At 37.3% G+C, this 18,483-nt stretch overlaps 1 long non-coding RNA gene across 3 annotated transcripts in view; it reads right to left on the bottom strand.

Annotated features, from left to right (window-relative positions):
- LOC137189699 (uncharacterized) overlaps positions 1-17,690 on the bottom strand; it is a 183,989-nt gene extending 166,299 nt beyond the window's left edge. For 2 of the 3 annotated variants that reach the window (XR_010929707.1, XR_010929708.1), the window contains exon 1: positions 16,430-17,690. This is a non-coding gene — a long non-coding RNA (uncharacterized lncRNA). The remainder of the gene's footprint in view (positions 1-16,429) is intronic. The other variant, XR_010929709.1, reaches the window with a different exon arrangement.
- Positions 17,691-18,483: the final 793 nt, after the last annotated feature.

Raw genomic sequence — 18,483 nt, 5'->3', positions numbered from 1 at the left:
CTGTATATTACACAGAATATATTTTATACTTGAGTTTGAGAAGAAATATAGATTACTACGTACAAAAAATGATGCAATCAATTTAAAGAAAAAAATTAATATATCTAAGTGACTGTGTCTGTGCATTCACATTATCAAGTTATGATTCTCTGAGTATAGAGAATTATTTCATGAAATAAAACAAAAGGTAGGTGGTTTTGTCAAAGTGAGAAAACATGAAGTACAGTACCTGCAGGTTGGATGAACTGGAAACTCTAAATTATGTTTGTCTATTCAAGTGTGCTTGCCCTGTGATAGACTGGAGAGCTGTCAAGGCTGTACTAGCCCCCAGCCCCCCATGATACTGAACACAATGATTGGAGATAGAAAACAGATGGGTGGATATAGTCTTGTAAAAGTAACATTTGTATGTCTCTCTCTATCTCCCTTTCTTTCTCTCCATTCAGGGTTTTCCAGCATTATCATTCTCACAGAGCAGCAGTACTGTCACAGGGGTCCTAAACTCAGAGACTCCATCAGTTCACAAGGGACCTAGTCTTTTTCCCTGAGCTTTAGTTTCATTCATCTAGGCCCCATCCCTCATGGCTGCTGTCTCAGGGGAAAGGCCCAGACAAAGTGGCATCTGTGGAATTACAAGAAATCAAGGGTAACAAGATAACTTTGAAGAAATAAGAGCTGCTGGCTCAATAATTGCAATGGTAATTATGTAATTCATTACACAGTACACACTACATTTGTAAAAGACTTTCCACACTCAATATTTTGTCACTAGTGAATAATCAATATATCAGCTGAGTAAATGAGAAAATTGAGTTGCACTCTCTTCATCTAACCAAGATCTCATTGTGTTATATACTCTTTTACTCCTGAAGGTAGTAACAAGATACTTGTGGGAAATGAGTATTATTAGTGACAGATTATATACTACACACAACATAATGCAAATACATGAGTTTGGCGATCTTTCCTTCATTAATTTGGCTCTTTTCTGACTGGATATAGTGATAACTTAACTGTTTTGTAAAACATTGTTATTCATAGACTATCTAATGTCTAATAACAGAGGTAGGATAGCAGGCCCAGTTCTGGATGCTCTGCATGCACAATAGAAGTGTGCGATGGTGCAAAATCAGAATCAAAGATAAAATCCATAAATTCATCAATTGTCACCCTTCATGATTAAGATGTTAAACAGCAGAGATGGCTGGGCATCAGTGCATCTTGTTGCTGTTAATATTGATTTGAATGAGATTGTAATTGGCTGACTTTACAATTGACCAACAATTGTAGGTGTACACACTCACTATTTTCAGTGATGGCTAACACAAAACAAGGCTTGGTGTTCTTCAGATTTTAGGGTCATATTAACTTCCCAGATTTGGATAACTTTTAATAGTAGGTTAAGCAGCTTGCCTATGTAAAATCTATTATACTACTAGACTATAATATATGATTACTGTACTCATTTAAGTTTTCAGTCACATGGTTAGAGCATTTACGTACATCCAATCTGCCAGAACAAAGTGTAGGTAGGCAACATAGTTTGACAGTTTAATTACTGTTATGATTCACTTCTCAACCTATAACTAACAATAGCAATGATTTATGCTACATTAATGGTTAAACTAACTCAAACAGTAGAAATAACAGTTAAACTCTCAAACAAAAAAATATTTCCTGTTTTCCTATTATTGTTGTCTTTGGTAAGTGGCATAAATATGGAATATGGAAATGTACTCCAAGGTGTACTGATAAATAAGGTAAAAAAATTTAAAAAAAGTAAATTTGGAGGGAACAGCATGACAGGAAGTTGGGAACCGAAGCACTGGACCTACACAGTGTCAAAGGTTAAGTCATTATTTTCCTGTACTGGAGCACTTTATTATACTTCATTGCTTACTTAAATTGCGCCTGGCAAGATTGATTTTTTTCTCTTTTTATCTGCTCTCCTCTCCCCCAGCCCTGCAGCTCAATCAGAGGCAAAAATGTTCAGCTCACCTGAGAACAGTGGCCAAGGTCACTGGAGATCCCAAACACACCTGCTCCACTTTTTTCATGGAGGAGGTGGGGCTACGCCTGAGAAATGGCTGAGAACTGCTTTGGTTAGAACAGATGTGTCAATTGTAGAAAAATGCATTAAAATGTATACGCTACCATTTCCGCAGATACTCTGGAAAAATGGTCACAGTAAGCTTTTAAGACACACAGTCACCAAGAAGGTCTGAGAAGTTATTAAACCTAGTGATGCAGATGCAAATTTAGGAACGCTGCTGTAAGCAGCTATGTTTTCAGTTTTGCACCATTTCTGTGTTCAGACTGCAAGCAATCACTTTTCTGTGCTGCAGTCAGTGATGATTTGAGTTCACTGATTGATAGCTGTGGTGTCAATGGTGTTGAAGCAGTAGATGGGGCACAGAAAATCCAGCATGTGATTGGCTGATGATGCATAATATTGCACATTCAGTCACAGCTAATTTCTCTGTAATGACAAGTGATGACATTCTTTGACTAATGTAAACACTGGCCAAATATCTTTTTGATCATCTTGTGTCAACTAAAACACAAATAAATCACTGCATGTCTGTCTTCAAAAGTCATTTATTACTTATTCTACACATTGATTTGCTTGTTATGAATTTACATGCATTGGGCAACGTCTTGTGCAGAAAGCAGTGCATTATGGGCTTTGTTAGTAATTTATCCTAAACTTAGTTTATTGTTTGTTTATTATGCACATTTGGGGAATTAATTTCAATGATCAATTGAGGAGTACAAGCAAAACATTGCTTTTCTCTTTGGCAATCAACCAATGTAAATTGAGGCACTCATTAAGACTGGCACTGTAATTGCTTGGTGGTGTTACATTTTGATTTACTCTCATCAATAAATAAAATACAATCAATGTTGTTTGATTATACTGTGTTCGTTATTCTTAAGTGATGAGATGAAGCTGTTAAGAAGGTAATGTGTGATTTACTAGAAAACATAATTTAGAATAGAGGAGAGTCTTCTTCACGTCTGTATTGTAAAGCTACATCCAATTACTCTGCTGTATGTCATACCATATGGTGAGCTGCAAGAATTGGTCTGGCTCCGCAGATCTGATGGTTTCAACAATAGTGAAGTAAAATAATTCTAGAAATGTTTTGCCCGGTGGTGTTGTGAAAGGGGCCATTTCAAGAACATAAAGAGCCAGAGGGAACATTTCTTGGAGGCAGAGTTTCTTTTGTGTTGTATCAATTTCTTATGGCGTGCTGTTGTTACCCTTCTCTATTGGTGCATAAAGCCCCAGAAACATTCCTTTAGGAGCTAACCTCGAGGGTTTGTAGCATTGTGTTGCAAGTCAAGTGATGTGTGATTGTACAGTTTACGCCATTCCTTAATGGATGTCTCTGTTGCTTTTTGACAAGTTTAGTAAGTACACATTAATACATTATTTTCTCACAATGTCACATGGACTTAGTTTATAATAAGAGAATAGAACACTATCTGATTGATCTGATGAGAAGATGTATGATTAGCAGTCCACTAGAAACTAAATGAGGTTTTTGTTGCAGAATGGAATATACATGTACTGTATCTTTTTCATTTCACAAATAAATGAGCTTTCAAGGGAGAAAAATTGTGTCTAGATTTTCTTTTTAATCATGCCATGCTCAAGAGTCAAACCTCTCAAGCACATCTGTCATATACTAATTAGTTGAGGTAGCTACTGAATGGATTAGTGTGTAGTTCTATATGGGATACTATATAACTGGAGGATGATATTCAGTGACTAGGAAACACTAAACATCTCTATAAAAAGGCAGAGAACCACATGTGTTCATGACTATGTGCCAGTATTTGGGTGGAATAAATACAGATCATTTCAAAGAAACCACTTCCTTTCAAATTCCAAATCAGATTTAACAGAATCTCTCTGAAGTTTTTTTGATTTATTTTGCATCATTTCATTTAAAAAATGTTTATTGAAATTTTGTTGTTAGGTGTGGGTCTAGGGTTTCTTTCTGTGGCCCCACATTAACTGAAGGCATTGCCCAGTGCATTTAACTGATGGTATCAAGCTTTGCCTAACAAAGTAATGTAATATTGATGAGGGACAATTACCCATAATGGCATACAGCACTTTCTGGTCTTTGTCACCTATTAGCTCTTTTAGCAAAGCCTGGATTGTAGAGGAGATTCATTGCTAGTGGCAAATCCAGCTGCAGATTCATTCACTTGGTAAACAGATGAAATATCTATTTGAAATTCTTCTCATGTGTAGGTATTGATAATGCACTGTCCTCGGTGTAGAAGTGGACCATGTTTTTGTTTGGGTTAGCTGGCTGTATAGTGTTTGGGTGGAACCATATAGCAAAAAAATACTTTTTCTCTGTAGACATGCTACGAGGTCAGGACAAAATGTCATGCAGAAATTATAAATACTTCAAAAATCACAGCCATAGTGCTGAGACAAACCAACTTAACATTCAGTGGGCAATGTAATCATCTGCCGCCAATCACAAATGCTTTTAAATAAATCTTTATTCATCAAGAACAAAGTAAATACCAAAATCCACACTACAAAGCAACACCAAAAAAAACAGAGTCTTCTGAGCAGCTAAATATTTTAAGTAAATTCAGCCGGATATGATGAATTAAAACCATTAATAATATTGTGTACTCCAGTAAAACAGAATAAAATAAGATAAAATAAAAAAAGATGGAGGATATGTTCATAATATAAATGTCACAAATTTAAAGTATTTCGCCTAAAGCTGTAACATTTTATAATATTTCTTAAAAGCACAGTTTTGCATGACTAATGTTACCTAACAACGTTAAATATTTATTTACCTTGTGCTCACCTAACGGGGATGCAAATATGTTTTTATAACAGAGGAGTAAAACTTGAATTCATTCCAGAAAAAAATCCTCTATTATATTAAAATTCACCAGACAAATAGAAGTCACTGCACTGTAACTCATCTACTACTTGAGCAAGTTATACTGAAAGGTGTTTCTTATATAATACAATAACACCCTGCCCTCATTGATATAAACAGGGGGGACAAAATATCAAAAACACCTCTTAGTATAACGCAATACAATTCAACAGCACCACAAACTACCGCCTCCAAAATGACCATAAAGTTGAATCAACACCTCTCAACAAAAACTGAACATTATAACCTACATGATTTATTGCAAGGCTTTTATGTCAGACTGCATTTGTTTTTGCTGGGTATACCTAATAAAGAGGCAACTGAGTGTATTTTCTCTATATTTTTTTTAATAAATAATGTGTCCAACACATATTATGCCAACCAGACACAGCAAATCAACAGATATAATAACATGGAAATTTAACAACAGTGTAACAATAACAATGACAGCAACAAAAGTAGCTGACATTCCTTTCACATATTTCTGATTTTACATTTCTTTATCTATGCATGTACTACTGTTGCATGCCATGCATAGATAAAGAAATTATTAGTGTCTTTGAAGAATACAATACATTTCTCCAAATTTGAATGATCTGTTCATTTAATAAAGACATGTGTACACAGTCTTGTTCTGTCTTTTTCAGTTTTAGAAAACTGTCTCTTTGGCTGTGGTAAGAGAGTTTCACAAGGACAGTTCGAGGTGTTTGGGAATTTCTTGGACAGTGATGCGTCTGAGCAGTCAACAGTGGGACATAAGGGGAGGTTCTGACTCTGAATCTCAGACAGTTTCTCATGACCTTAGAACATACGTTTTGGAAAAGTGGGCAGAGCCAGAGGGCAAGGAAGTAATCTTCTGTTGAGGTGGAACAGTTGTGATGAGACAGTGCGAACAAGTGGAAATATGTTATAGTTGTGATGAATAGCTGTCTGCCTCAGTAAGTAACCTTGAGCCCCGCTCAAGAAGTATAACGAGGTATAGGGTCTGTCATTAGCACATTCAGTTCCCTCCCATTGAAATATGCTGTCTCTTAATCACTCAGTTATCAGTGCTTATTCATCAATGTTCTGTTTCTTTGTCCGATGATTTCAACAGATGTGGCCTTTCAAGGCCTGGATTTCACTGAAAGACTTTGGTGTCCTTCAATATTATGTAGTTATTCAAAAATAATTGCAAAAATGCTTCTTTACATATTTTTGAGTGAGATTCAGCCACTGGATTGTGCCAGTGTCAGCCACTGTGGTACATGGTTACAGTTGCTAGCACCCTCCCAGATCAAAACCTTCACCGTAACCACTAAATATCTACACTTAGCCATCTCTAGTCAAGGCCTGAGAGAAGTATTGTCATTCTTTGGGTAGGCAATAGAGAGCTACATAATGCTATCATAGTTTGGATTTTAAATTTCACAACATATCACTGCTTGATGCAAATTGACTACCTTTCTGCACCTAGACCTACTGTATTATCGCCTTGATCTGTTGTCACTTTTGCTCTCTGTGACTAAATGGAAATGATGCTGATAGACAATTAAAAGCTGTTTTTGCAGCAAGAACACATCATACAGAACTGAAAATGGCAGCAAATGTTCTCAAGTCTCTAATTTGTTTGTGATACATGTAATCAAGATTAGACAGTATACTAAACTGTCTCTGTACATCATCAAATGACTGACTTTCTGTGATATTATTGTCTAACATGCTTGGAAGAAATTCTGACCATATTAACATGAAAAATATAATGATAATAACTTGATAATGAATATTTAAAAATTAGTATATAGAGGGGTGGGGTTGTGTTACCACAGCAGCCCTGCTTTTGTTTTGTTGTAAAAGGCACAAATATACATATACATATATATATATATATATATATATATATATATATATATATATATATATATATATATATATATATATGAATATGAATACACATTTATCCATTTGTTACTTAGGACTTACATAATTATGCCAGTTTTGTGTGACAAATTCAAAAAAGCCAAGAAGAGAGGTTAAAAAGTGAAAAGTGGAGCCATGTAGGGAGAACCGCAGTGTCTAGCTGTAGGTTGTTATGTACCAAAAATCCAGGTAAACTCACTTTAGCAGGCAGGAATGTTGTCAATAAAACGGTACACTGCACATCCAGTCTGCCAAACACATACCAGCAGTACAGGTCACAACAGTTAACAGGCAATACAGGCTTGCCTATTCGCTTCTGAGGCATGCACTGAAACGTGCAAGTACAATACAGCCGATCCAAGAAGCAATAGTATAAATGGTTCCTGTATGTTACCCCAACACGCACTTTTTTCAGTGACTGACAGAGAAACACGAGAGAAACATCCCTGACATGTGGTCAAGGATGTCCTAAATTTTGAACTTCAGCACCACAACTTGACGTGCATCCTTTGACAAAATATAATCACGAGTGGCAACAATGCACAGTGAAATAATGTTTAACCACACAGTTTGACTAAGTTGTTCTTCTCTAGTATCTCTTTGCCCCACTAATATTTAAACCCGTAGAATCTCTTCATCATGGCAAACATCATCTAGAGTGTGAAAAGTAAAATTTAACTGATACTGCAAAAGAGCTGTTCCTCCGTGTTAGCAGTAGTAGTGATAATAGTACTGGTTGCAACAGTAATGTTTCATGACTGTGAAATCCTCACAAGTAACAACCTAAGTTGTGCATGTGTATATTTAGCACAAATTTAACTCCCAGCTACTGTTCTAGCATTCGGGTCAAGCAATGGAACAACAGCAATACAACTTATTCTGTTTCTCCTCACCACTGGCGAGTCACAATGGAAATAATGGAAATAATGCAAACATGCAAGGCATGTATGTGGTTGCACTCCATATAAGAGCAAACACAGGTTTTGTAAATAACATCGGAGGTGAATTTCCATGATCAAGGGTTTGAGTGGCTTTTTAGCACAATGCAATTTCCTTCGAACTGTCATTGCAGACATTACAAATGAGTGTCATTCATTTTGATGTCAGAAATCACAGGCGCTTTCCAGAGAAGCAACGAGAAATATGCATGGAAGTAGATGATTGCTATGGCTTGTGTATAGGAGAGAGAACACACAGATTTCATTTTTTATCAGTTGCATAAAAGTTTGGAACTATAATAGACAAAAGCAGGCATTTCATTGGAATTGGTTTTGTAGGTGTCTTGTCATTTATAATGAACATAGCTGTCAGTGGGGATTTATAGAAATGAGTAAAACTGATAAAACTGAAGAGTGAGCAAATGAAAGGTTATAGCAGGGTTGACTTGCTATTATTTAGTACTGATATTGAACTTCACAAACTTTAAAGTGTTAAAATGGCTGGAAAATGAGTTTTAATAGTGTTATACTGCAAGAATTGGTTAGCGGCAACCAACCATCAAACTGTCACATCTTTTTTTTTTCTGGAGGGAGGAAAAAAGATTACTGACACTAATAACCAAGAAGACACAGTCCCTCCCATCAGTCATTAAAAGTTATCGATTCATAACAGCCGCTACGAACGGATTCAAATGAAAATTGCCAAGGCAACTGATCCGTCAACCTGCTGTTTGCTTCATACTGAGCATCAGTACAATCAAGCATAATTGAGAGATGTTTAAGTATACGGCTTTCTCCCATGCCATTACTATCACTCGGGAGTGTTTGTGTGTCAACATGCATTTAGGTAGTTGTGGTGGGTAAAGTCAGGAAATTGTAGTAGCTGTGTAGGATTACCGGTTGTGTTTATACGATTACAGTTCTTTGTTTTGATCGCGTCAGAATCAATGTGCATGCCTCTTGACACAGAAGTCAGGCATTAATATTGCTGATTACAATTAAAAGGCTATTACCTAATTGCTGATGTATAAAAAAACTAAAGCCGAAATCACTAGTCAATTAATAAGTCGATCACCAGAAAATTAATCTGCAACAATTTTGATAACCAATTAATCATTTGAGTCATTTTTTCAAGCAAACACTAAGCATATTATCAGTTCCAGCTCATCAATTGTAAGGATTTGCTGTATTTCTCTGTAAACTAAATATCTTTAGATTTAGGACTGTTGGTCAGACAAAACAAGTGATTTGAGGATGTTGCTTTGGGCTTTAGGAAATTGTGATGGGCAGTTTTCAGTTTTCTGACATTTTACAGACCAAATGATTCATTGGCAGACTTATCAATAATGAAAATAATTGTTAAAGGCAGCCCTCTACGCAACACAAACGAGCAAAAACAAGTTACAGCTACTACTGAAAATATCCAGGCCTGGATAATAGTATCACGTCTGTTACATCAGCAGTCCTGTTAGAAATGCACAGCACCACCAACCACATGCACACACAGTTAGCCCACATAATTTGATATGTAGACACCAGATGGACATGCAGAAGGAGGTGTAAGATGGGACCATGTCTTCGGACACCAAAATAGCCCGCATAGGAAGCTGTCCGCCATTTGAAAAATAAACAAGCCCCCTGATGGCATACCTCTGCCAGCCTGTTCTGAGTGTCTGTGTATGAGACAGCAGAAAACCGTGCAAGCGCACAGTTATGTATTTGTGCAGGAGATGTCAGTAGTTTTGTGAGTGTACTACTTGTCAATTTCTGTTTGCATGGCATGGGTTATCAAAGTTATGAGAAAGTGAGAAACTGAGAGGGAAAGAGATTAGGGCAGCAAGTAGGGGTCCTAGGGAGAGAGTGTGATTAGTGTATTAAGCATGCATCAGCCCCTCCAAGCTGTCTGGGCAGAGGCAGGGCGTCTAGATAAATAGCTTTAATATCCTCGTATTGCGATAGCAGAGCAACAGTTGTTTCCCATTGATGGCTTAGGGGCATGACAGACGTAGACATAGACCTTTGGAAAGCAGTATGACAACTCGCTGTCCTTTTTACCCCAAAAGCCTGTGACCCGTTGAGACCCTAGGGACAATGAACCAGCAGCACCAGTGGGAAAAGCCCATGTATCTTGGCGGAACAAAGGCTGGCTAATGCACTGTTTTCTCTTTTCATATCCTGGTGGGGGTAATCTGACCTTCTGCCTCTTGTTTCAACACGGTGAAAGCAGCAGCAGTAAGAGGCTGACCTCTGGAGCCTTGTCCTCAACGCCAACCCCCACCTCATGGACACATGCACTTTAAAAAAAAACACACTCCTTTTGTGTTCTCATCCCCAAAAGTATAAATAAAGAATATGATGATGTTCAAAAACTGTGGGAAAAAAAACAGCAATTTACACAGAGGTGTGATAAATGTTCAAATGCCTACTGAACCCATTTTTAAATTCAGACCATGCCAGCTTTTTGTTTTACTCGTGTTTGTTGTCAACATTCCTAATTCAACCGAGAAAATGCTGGCACTGTGCTATCAGAGTGCTGATATGCTCTATGGAAACAGACCATTACTTTTCAAAGTGCCATGATGAGGCCTATCATAATGGTTTCTTTCTGAACAAAGAATCCAACATGTGTAAAGGAAACGGAATGCATTGATTCCACATGCTGCCGTTTGTTCTTTAATACTTTTTTTACCGAGCCTTTGTATGTAGACATAATCAACCTGAATAAGAACCGCTAGCTCTCTGATTTTAAAAATAAACCATGGCTTTGAAGCCCAATTTACATCGCTGCTGGGTAACTGCCATGTTCCTCACATCATCAAATGATTAATGGACAAACAAGCCAAGAAAGACCCAATCAATTAAAAATAGATACATTTGAAGTAAGCAAAAATAACATTTAACACAGTGTCAGTGGCAGTTTTCTTTTTTTTTTTTTCCAAGAAATAGGCCCCATTAATCCTAAATAGAATAATTTAATCCTTTGAAATTATATGAAAAGGTGCATTTTCAATAAATGATAATTAGAATACTTTTTTTTTTCAATATCATATAGAGATGTGTTTTAAGATGTACTTTCCTGTGATAACAGAGCAATCTGACGACTTCCAATCTTCACTTTTCTTACTTTCTGTCTCCAGATATTGACACATGAAAAAAAAGCACAAAGTAATCTCAGTCATCTTCCACTTTCTATATAACCTCTATCTTTTTCCCTTTTTCCCTCACAAAAGACGAATTTGAGTTGTTCAAGTGATAGCTTGAGTGATGGCCATCTTGGGAAATGAAATATTTGCTGAAACTCTGTGCCCTTGAAAGTTAATTCACAAGAACACAGGAGGTACGGCGCAAACCGTGAAGGTGAACAGTAATAGGTTTTCCGTCTTTCTTTGTCAATCTTTCTCTTGTTTCTTTCACTTTGCAATACCATTAATTTGACAGAATATATATTCTGTTTTGTCTAAAACAATGACTTAGAATAAATATAGTATGTGTGTAACAGTACGTGGTGAAGTTGTACCATACTTCTGGATCTAAGTCATCATGAAAACACTGATTCTGAATCTGCAGTATTTGAAAAACCTCAGCAACAATGTACTCTTATATCAAGTAGACTAACTGAGGCTCATACTTCATTGATACTTCATTGAACACAAAAACAGGATAAGAACACTTTCTACTGGTGTTGCCATATTACATAAACATGACATTTGGCTCTAGAGTTGAAACAAAAACAGTTGACACAAAAAATAATCAGTAACCATTTTGACGATTGATCGTTTGAGTCATTTATCAAGTAAAATGACCAAATATTCCTTAGTTCCAGCTGCTCAATTGATTTTATTGTCTTATGTGATAATAAACTGGATATCTTAAAATTTGGAGTGCTGGTCAGACAAGACAAGCAATTTAATGACATCCCTTTGGGGGAATTGTGATGAGCATTTTTCACAATTTTCTGACATTTTATAGACAAAATGATTATCAATTAATCAAGCAGAAGATTAGGCTGTAATGAAAATAAGCATAAATTGCAGCCCTATTAGGCTCAAGCTTGAACGGAAAACCTAACAGCTCTCTAACCGAGAATTAATTATTGTCTGGTGATATCTCGTCCTCGGATTGTCTCTCCGCTACCATGTATGACTCAGAATCATATTATGAGCTTGCTAAACTGGTGTGATCTGTTAGGCCAAATCTGAGTGTTATGACATCATAGTTGCCTTATTACTTGCTGTCACGCATTTGGCATTTTGGTGACTTCCTATGGAATTGACTGTGCAAGTGAGAGACAATGCACAGCAGGGTAAGTAGGTCACAGTAGGAAAAAAAACACAGCATTTTTTTTTTTTTTTTTTTTTTTTTTTACAGCAGACTCATTTTTTGACACAAGAAGTGTCAGATTGTGCCACAATTTGCACAGTGGGGCTTTTGGAGGCTGCTGTGGACTGCCTTCAAAGGAAAGAACTTGGTCATCCACGCCATTCACGAGAGTAGCAACCAAATTCTGTGAAAGACTGTCAATGATCCCACATTCAACATCACAGCTTGTAGCAGCTGCCACATAAACTAACTGCCATCACCGAGTCCATTCTGTCTTTCACCGTAACTGACTATTTTCCACTGGCCATCCGACGTGGGGAGAACCAGACTGAGGTGCATCATCCAATCAGCTGAGAAAATCACTGTATGCAACTTGCCCTCCTTCCAGGCATGTGTGACACTAGGATCAAGGAGTGCACTTAAATACACATCTCTTTCATGACCCAGCTCACACCAGCCAACACAGCTTCCAGGCTCTCTCAGCTGGAATATGCTGTAGAACTGCCAAAACCAAGACAACCACGCACATGTACATCTTCTTTTGCAACTGCTGCTTCAAAGAACAAAGGTCTAGATCTGTGTGACTCACCCATAACTAACTGATGTCTGATTTAACTAAGCACATATGTACACTGGTAATATTCTGCACACATGTACGCACACTAGGATATATTTAGTATAGCTGATGATGAACTGTATTTACACCTTGTCCTTTTTCTAATATAAGTTTATTTGCGCTGTACATTTTTATCATTGTAAGGTTTTAATAATCATAATTTATACACAGCGCAGTTTCTATCAGTGTACATAAGATTACAGTTATGCACACACCTAACGTAAGGAAAGCAACTATCCAATATGTATTACTTGCATGTGCACATTTACTCTATAATGAACAGATTTGATTCTGAGGTAAATGAAGTGGTTTAAGGTCTACGGCAAAGATAACAGAGTTGATGTAGAATTTGTGTGGAAGTCTGCCATTTACTTTAATCAACGACTGCAAAACTTGGAAAATGCTTCTGTCAGCTACGTGTAGTCCTGCTCAGGCTAATGTTTGATTTTGATAAGTGAAAATACATACAAACCTGGCAGGAAAAAACATTGTTCCCAGCATGCCATCAGTGTTTTTCGGAGAAGACTTTATTGGCTTGCTCAACCAGTACATGTGCGACCTGACAAGACATCGCGAGCCGATCTACATTTCTCAGTAGCGGACTACAGAGAATTTCTCCTTCAAAGGTACAGGTGCTTGTTTTGAATGTTTTATAATACTCCACAGATAGATATATCAACAATTTATCAACAAAAAATTATAATGGATGCCAGGTGGAAGAAAAAAAAAACCTCAAATCTTGAACAAATCTCTTTCTACGATGGAGTTTTGGAGGGAAAACAAAACAAAATTAGATTTACTGTAGTTGGACCTCAATAATGTTTCACTTCAGACCCATTTTCCCCCTTCCAGACAGCCAATTGCAGACCACAGACATGAGTAATTGCCCAAAAGTGTCAATGCTACATCTAAACCACCACTTTGTTTACACCTCTCTTCTCTCGTTACAGCTCCTGCAGATGCAACAGCAGTATGGTGTTCCAGGCAGTAATTGCAAGAGGTGAGAGGGCCAACGCTCTCTGTGAGGCACCTAGGTAGCTCAAAGGTGACTACAGTCCCTGCAGTTTGAAGTGCTGTCTGCTTGAAAGGGAAGTTGACCTAGACAAGACAGGAGCCTCTCTTTGCCTTGTGGGAAGCAACAGAGAGGGCAGAGGGCACCTCTGTCTGCCAACATCGCATTACTTAAACCTAATGGCAAATTGTCACTATGGAACAGATCTCGGCCACAAAGAGATGTTTCAGGGACAGAGGCAAAAGTGACCTCTCCAAGGTTGGACAGTCGTTGCCAAAGGGGAGGTTTTAAGTTGATATCCAGTGGTACCATACTTTATGGTCTCCAGGCATAACAATCTCGGCTGATGTGTTTTATTTTTTTCCTTTTCTAGTGAATAAAAGTGTGAAAATGTTGTGGCCCAGTTCTCTGTATGTTGTACTGTATATTCCTTCAGGTGTCATCCAATTTGTCTCCATATAAACATTTTGTGGAAAACTGGTTAATGTTATATACATTCAACATTCTATTCATAATAACTGACTTAATAAATCAGTATAATCCCTATTCTTGAAACTACAATACATCTATATTTTTGTTTGTTTGTTTCATCAGCCTTCATGACCAAACTTCATACCCCCACATTGCCAGATTCTCTGAAATCTCTGATATTGCATTTCATACTGTAATATTAAATTTAGTAGTAACATTTAGTATTGTTTATTTTTGTTTATATTTTCTCATATTAGATTTCAAACTGCTGTCTGCCATCACTATGTATTCTTATACTGCCAGCATAACATTTGCATTCCCATAAACATGACTATTTATTTGTGGTTCGACTGAAATATACTACTACTTGTGTGCCAGGCTAAAATAAAAATGGTTAGATTAAATCTCAAACATGAATGAGTTCTACACGGGGGCGCTTGTGTATTTCAGACATTGTCTAAAGTTCTATTAAAGGCTATGCCAAAGCATAATTTACAACACAATGGTTTAATATGGCCATAAATGTGCATTACTGTGCTCGGAGTGTACACTATTTTTTGCAAGATTATAAACTGTGACACAATTAAAAAATGTGTAGATCTCTGATCTACACATTTTTCCTCATCTGGCCTGATCTCTCTGTGCCAAATTTCTCATCTCTTTCCACTGTACATTTCGCTAAAACAAATTAAGTTCTTAGGGAGGGTAATTTGCACTCCCTCTCTATAATGAAAAGGTGATGTAAGCATATTCTGAATACCTCTGAATCCCTATTCTACTGCAATATAATTCTCACCGAGTCAGGCACCCACAAATGTACAGTGGCTGGTCCTCCTTTCCCTTGGACCAGATGAACGGTGCTCTGAATGCAGAGTAACACTCAATTACAAGGTCATTCCCATTCTGCTGTTTATTTTGTAATTGGAGTCCCTTATATTTACATTAAGTTATGGAAACTCTGATTTAACAGTAGTGCAACCCCTGTAGACATGAGTAAGACCCTGATATTTGTTTGTAGTAAAACTAGTGTGACAAAATACTCAGCAATCAACCTTTCATTGAAGAGTATTTCTGATAAGGCTGAATTTAGTGTGCTACAGTTAGATTACAAATGGTTCTAGACACATTTTCATTTTTACTTTCCATATTTCTATTACTGTTTGACCACTTTCAAAGACCCATATTCAGTAATCACTTATGAAATAAGTCAGATGAATTTACTCAAAAAAAGAATTATAGCAAATAGCTTTGATATGATAAGTTTACTCTTCCCATTTAGTGAGAGAAATTTAACTTTTGTCCTGATGATATTTTGAATCTTCACTAAAGAAAGTCAGTGCAGCTGTCAACTTAATTTTCAACAAGACATTTGTTCTTGCTGCCTTTCCCTTTGTCTTATAACCACACTAAGTCATAGCTTAGATGTCACTCAGAAAATCACTGTGTCAAACTACCTCATGTGCAAATGTAGGCAACAAACTGACTTCAGTCCAGTCTGCTGCTGACAGCTCACTCTCAGGAAGGGGTAAGCAGCAATAAAATTGTTAACATCATAGATTCACTGTTTGTAGTGTTAAAATACTATACAGTAGTTTACACAATGGATGTGACTGTTTACTGTGCAAAGTAATAACTTACCTTATCTTTATGCCATATATTTACTATGTGTAGTAAAAATACTATAGTTTAGCCCTGTGTGCATTAGTAAACTATTATGGTTTACACCACAAATTTACTGTATTCACACCAGTGTAAATTGCCACATGGTAGTTGCAGAATACATATACTATGATATAATCATGTCCCAAATGTCACCAGTCACACCACTGTTAAGCCTGAATGTCAAATCACTGCAGAGAGAGCTGTTTTGACAACTCATCCTGTGCACATCTTAAGTGTGTTAAGATGCATAATTACAGTTAGACATGACGGCTTATCTGAATGACTGCTGCTGCCCACTGCTACTTTAGCACTAAACGGAGCACTCATAGCAACAAAGGTAACAGACTGTCAGAGAGCAATCATACCGACCACTGAGCACACCAGGCTGATGTGACAGTGTAAACTGCAGCTTATGAAAACAATGTCACAAAGAGATGAAGCCATAATGGAACTGATGTTCATTAAGCAGCACAAGCAGTACAACCAAGCCAAACAGAAAGCAGCAACGATAAACATCCACAAACCAAGCTCTATGCACAAACATCCAACCACACTGCACAAAGATAATAGAACAATGTCTTACCTTTAGGAGAGTTTCTTCCTTGACCTTGTGTTGTGCAAACTAATCCATCAGATACTCGAATTCCATTGATCACAACAGGTTGGACTCAATAGCCAGCAATGAAAGGCACAGTGGGTCAGATGTGGGCCAATGACAACAATGTACAGGTACAGCCATATACCCGAGCTGCTGATGGCAATTAAACAGATACAATACTCTGTGACAGTTTGCTTGGAAGGCAGGAGTACAACAGGTCACTGGTCAGGAAAAAATGTTTTTCCTCCAAAGTCAGTGTCCAGGACATTTGTCAGCCCTATTCTGTAAGACTTGATGAATAGCTGCTTACTTGCTTCATAACTGCACCTCTTAATTTAGGATGTGAATAAGTAACTTTACTGTAATCCTGTTACTGATTCCCAAACTCCCGCCAACTCCATTGTACACTGCTGCTGACCCATGGATGTATTCTTTTTCCGGCTTGTTCTCTCTCTCCTCTTTGCTTTATTTGCCCCACAAGAGCCGTCGTTCACAAGCTTTGCCAAGCAAACACTTCTTCCTTCGCTGATGACAGCCCTGATGCTGGCGGTGGGACTAATGTGTCTGCTCCAACAGTATCACAATCTTTGCTACAGATGTCTGTCGCTGTACTCTTGGCAGTGATGCTAACTGATGACACCACCTGTTGTTGATGATTGGACTTAAGAGGTTGTAACTGTGTCAGTGTTCTTACTGGAACAAAGTTGAAATTTGGAGCACATTTTGAATTTTTGGCCTCGCTCTGAAGCGGACTGTCATCGCTTTCAGGATGGTTAGCTAACAAGGTACATTTGGCGCTGATGTCGCCCGTTGAAAACAAACTGGAAGACAGGTGAACTTCTTAGCACCAGTTCAAGACAATTTCCATCGATGTCAGGCATCTTTGAATCATTAAAATGAGCACTTACTCCATAAGCGAGCAGGTAAAGTCCATTAACGTCAATATAATCAATTTAAACCATCCAAGATAGTTTTTCATTTCTTGATTTCTTGATTTCTCAGTGACTGCAGAGCTGCTTGGCAGTATTGCGCCGTGTTCCGCTGCCCCTAGTGGCCGGAGGCTGTACTGCAGCAACAATGGGCCTTTTCTTCATAAAAGATGCCGATGCCACAAAATAACCATCAGTGGTGGAAAGTAACTGAGTACATTTCCTCAAGTGTTGTGCTTAAGTAAAAGTTTGAGGTACTTGTACTTTACCAGAGTATTTCCATTTGATACTACTTTATACTTCCACTCCACTACATTTCTGAGGCAAATATTGCACTTTCTACTCCACTACATTTATTTGACAAGATTTGTCACAATGGATAATATAACAACAACATTTCGGATGTCTATGAGTTGATAACAGCTCCACCAAATAGTGATTTTTCCCTCTAAACTTCTTACATGGTTTCATTTCAATAAATGTCCAAATGAGCCAATATTTCACCAAAAGTCAAAGATTAGAGAAAAATTCCATAAACTAAAAACAGGTTACTGTTACTGTACTGTGGATTAAGTAAACTAGCTTACTGTATATTAAGTAGTTCAAACTAGCTCCACCTCCAGTAGACACAACAGTAACATTCTGGTTACACACTGATGCTTCACTATTAATAATCTACTACTGTATCAGTCAAGGGGATGAAATGGGTACTTTTACTTCAATATTTTAAGTAAATTTTGCTGCTAATACTTATGTACTTTTACTTAAGTAGGATTTTTCATGCAGGGCTTATACTTGTAATGGAGTATTTTTACATTGCTGTATTGGTACTTCTACTTAAGTAAAGGATCTGAGTACTTCTTCTACAACTGGTAACCATCTCTGGTTTGTATAAACACTGTTGGCTTTTCTTTCATCTTTGTCTTTCATATGTTTTCCCTTACTTTTCTGTGGATAAAATAACAAACCTTTATTATTATTCAAGAAAAATATCATTTGACATGTTACCATAAAAAAAAGTACAGGTGTGAATTATAAAATTAATGATAGCTGCATTCAATTTTACGGTTTTGGTTGCCGGGTGCTGTTATTGTGCATGCTGGGTCACTG

Source organism: Thunnus thynnus, chromosome 9, assembly GCF_963924715.1.
Source record: "Thunnus thynnus chromosome 9, fThuThy2.1, whole genome shotgun sequence".
Taxonomy (NCBI): Eukaryota; Metazoa; Chordata; class Actinopteri; order Scombriformes; family Scombridae; genus Thunnus; species Thunnus thynnus.
This window is presented reverse-complemented; position numbering and strand designations above follow the sequence as displayed.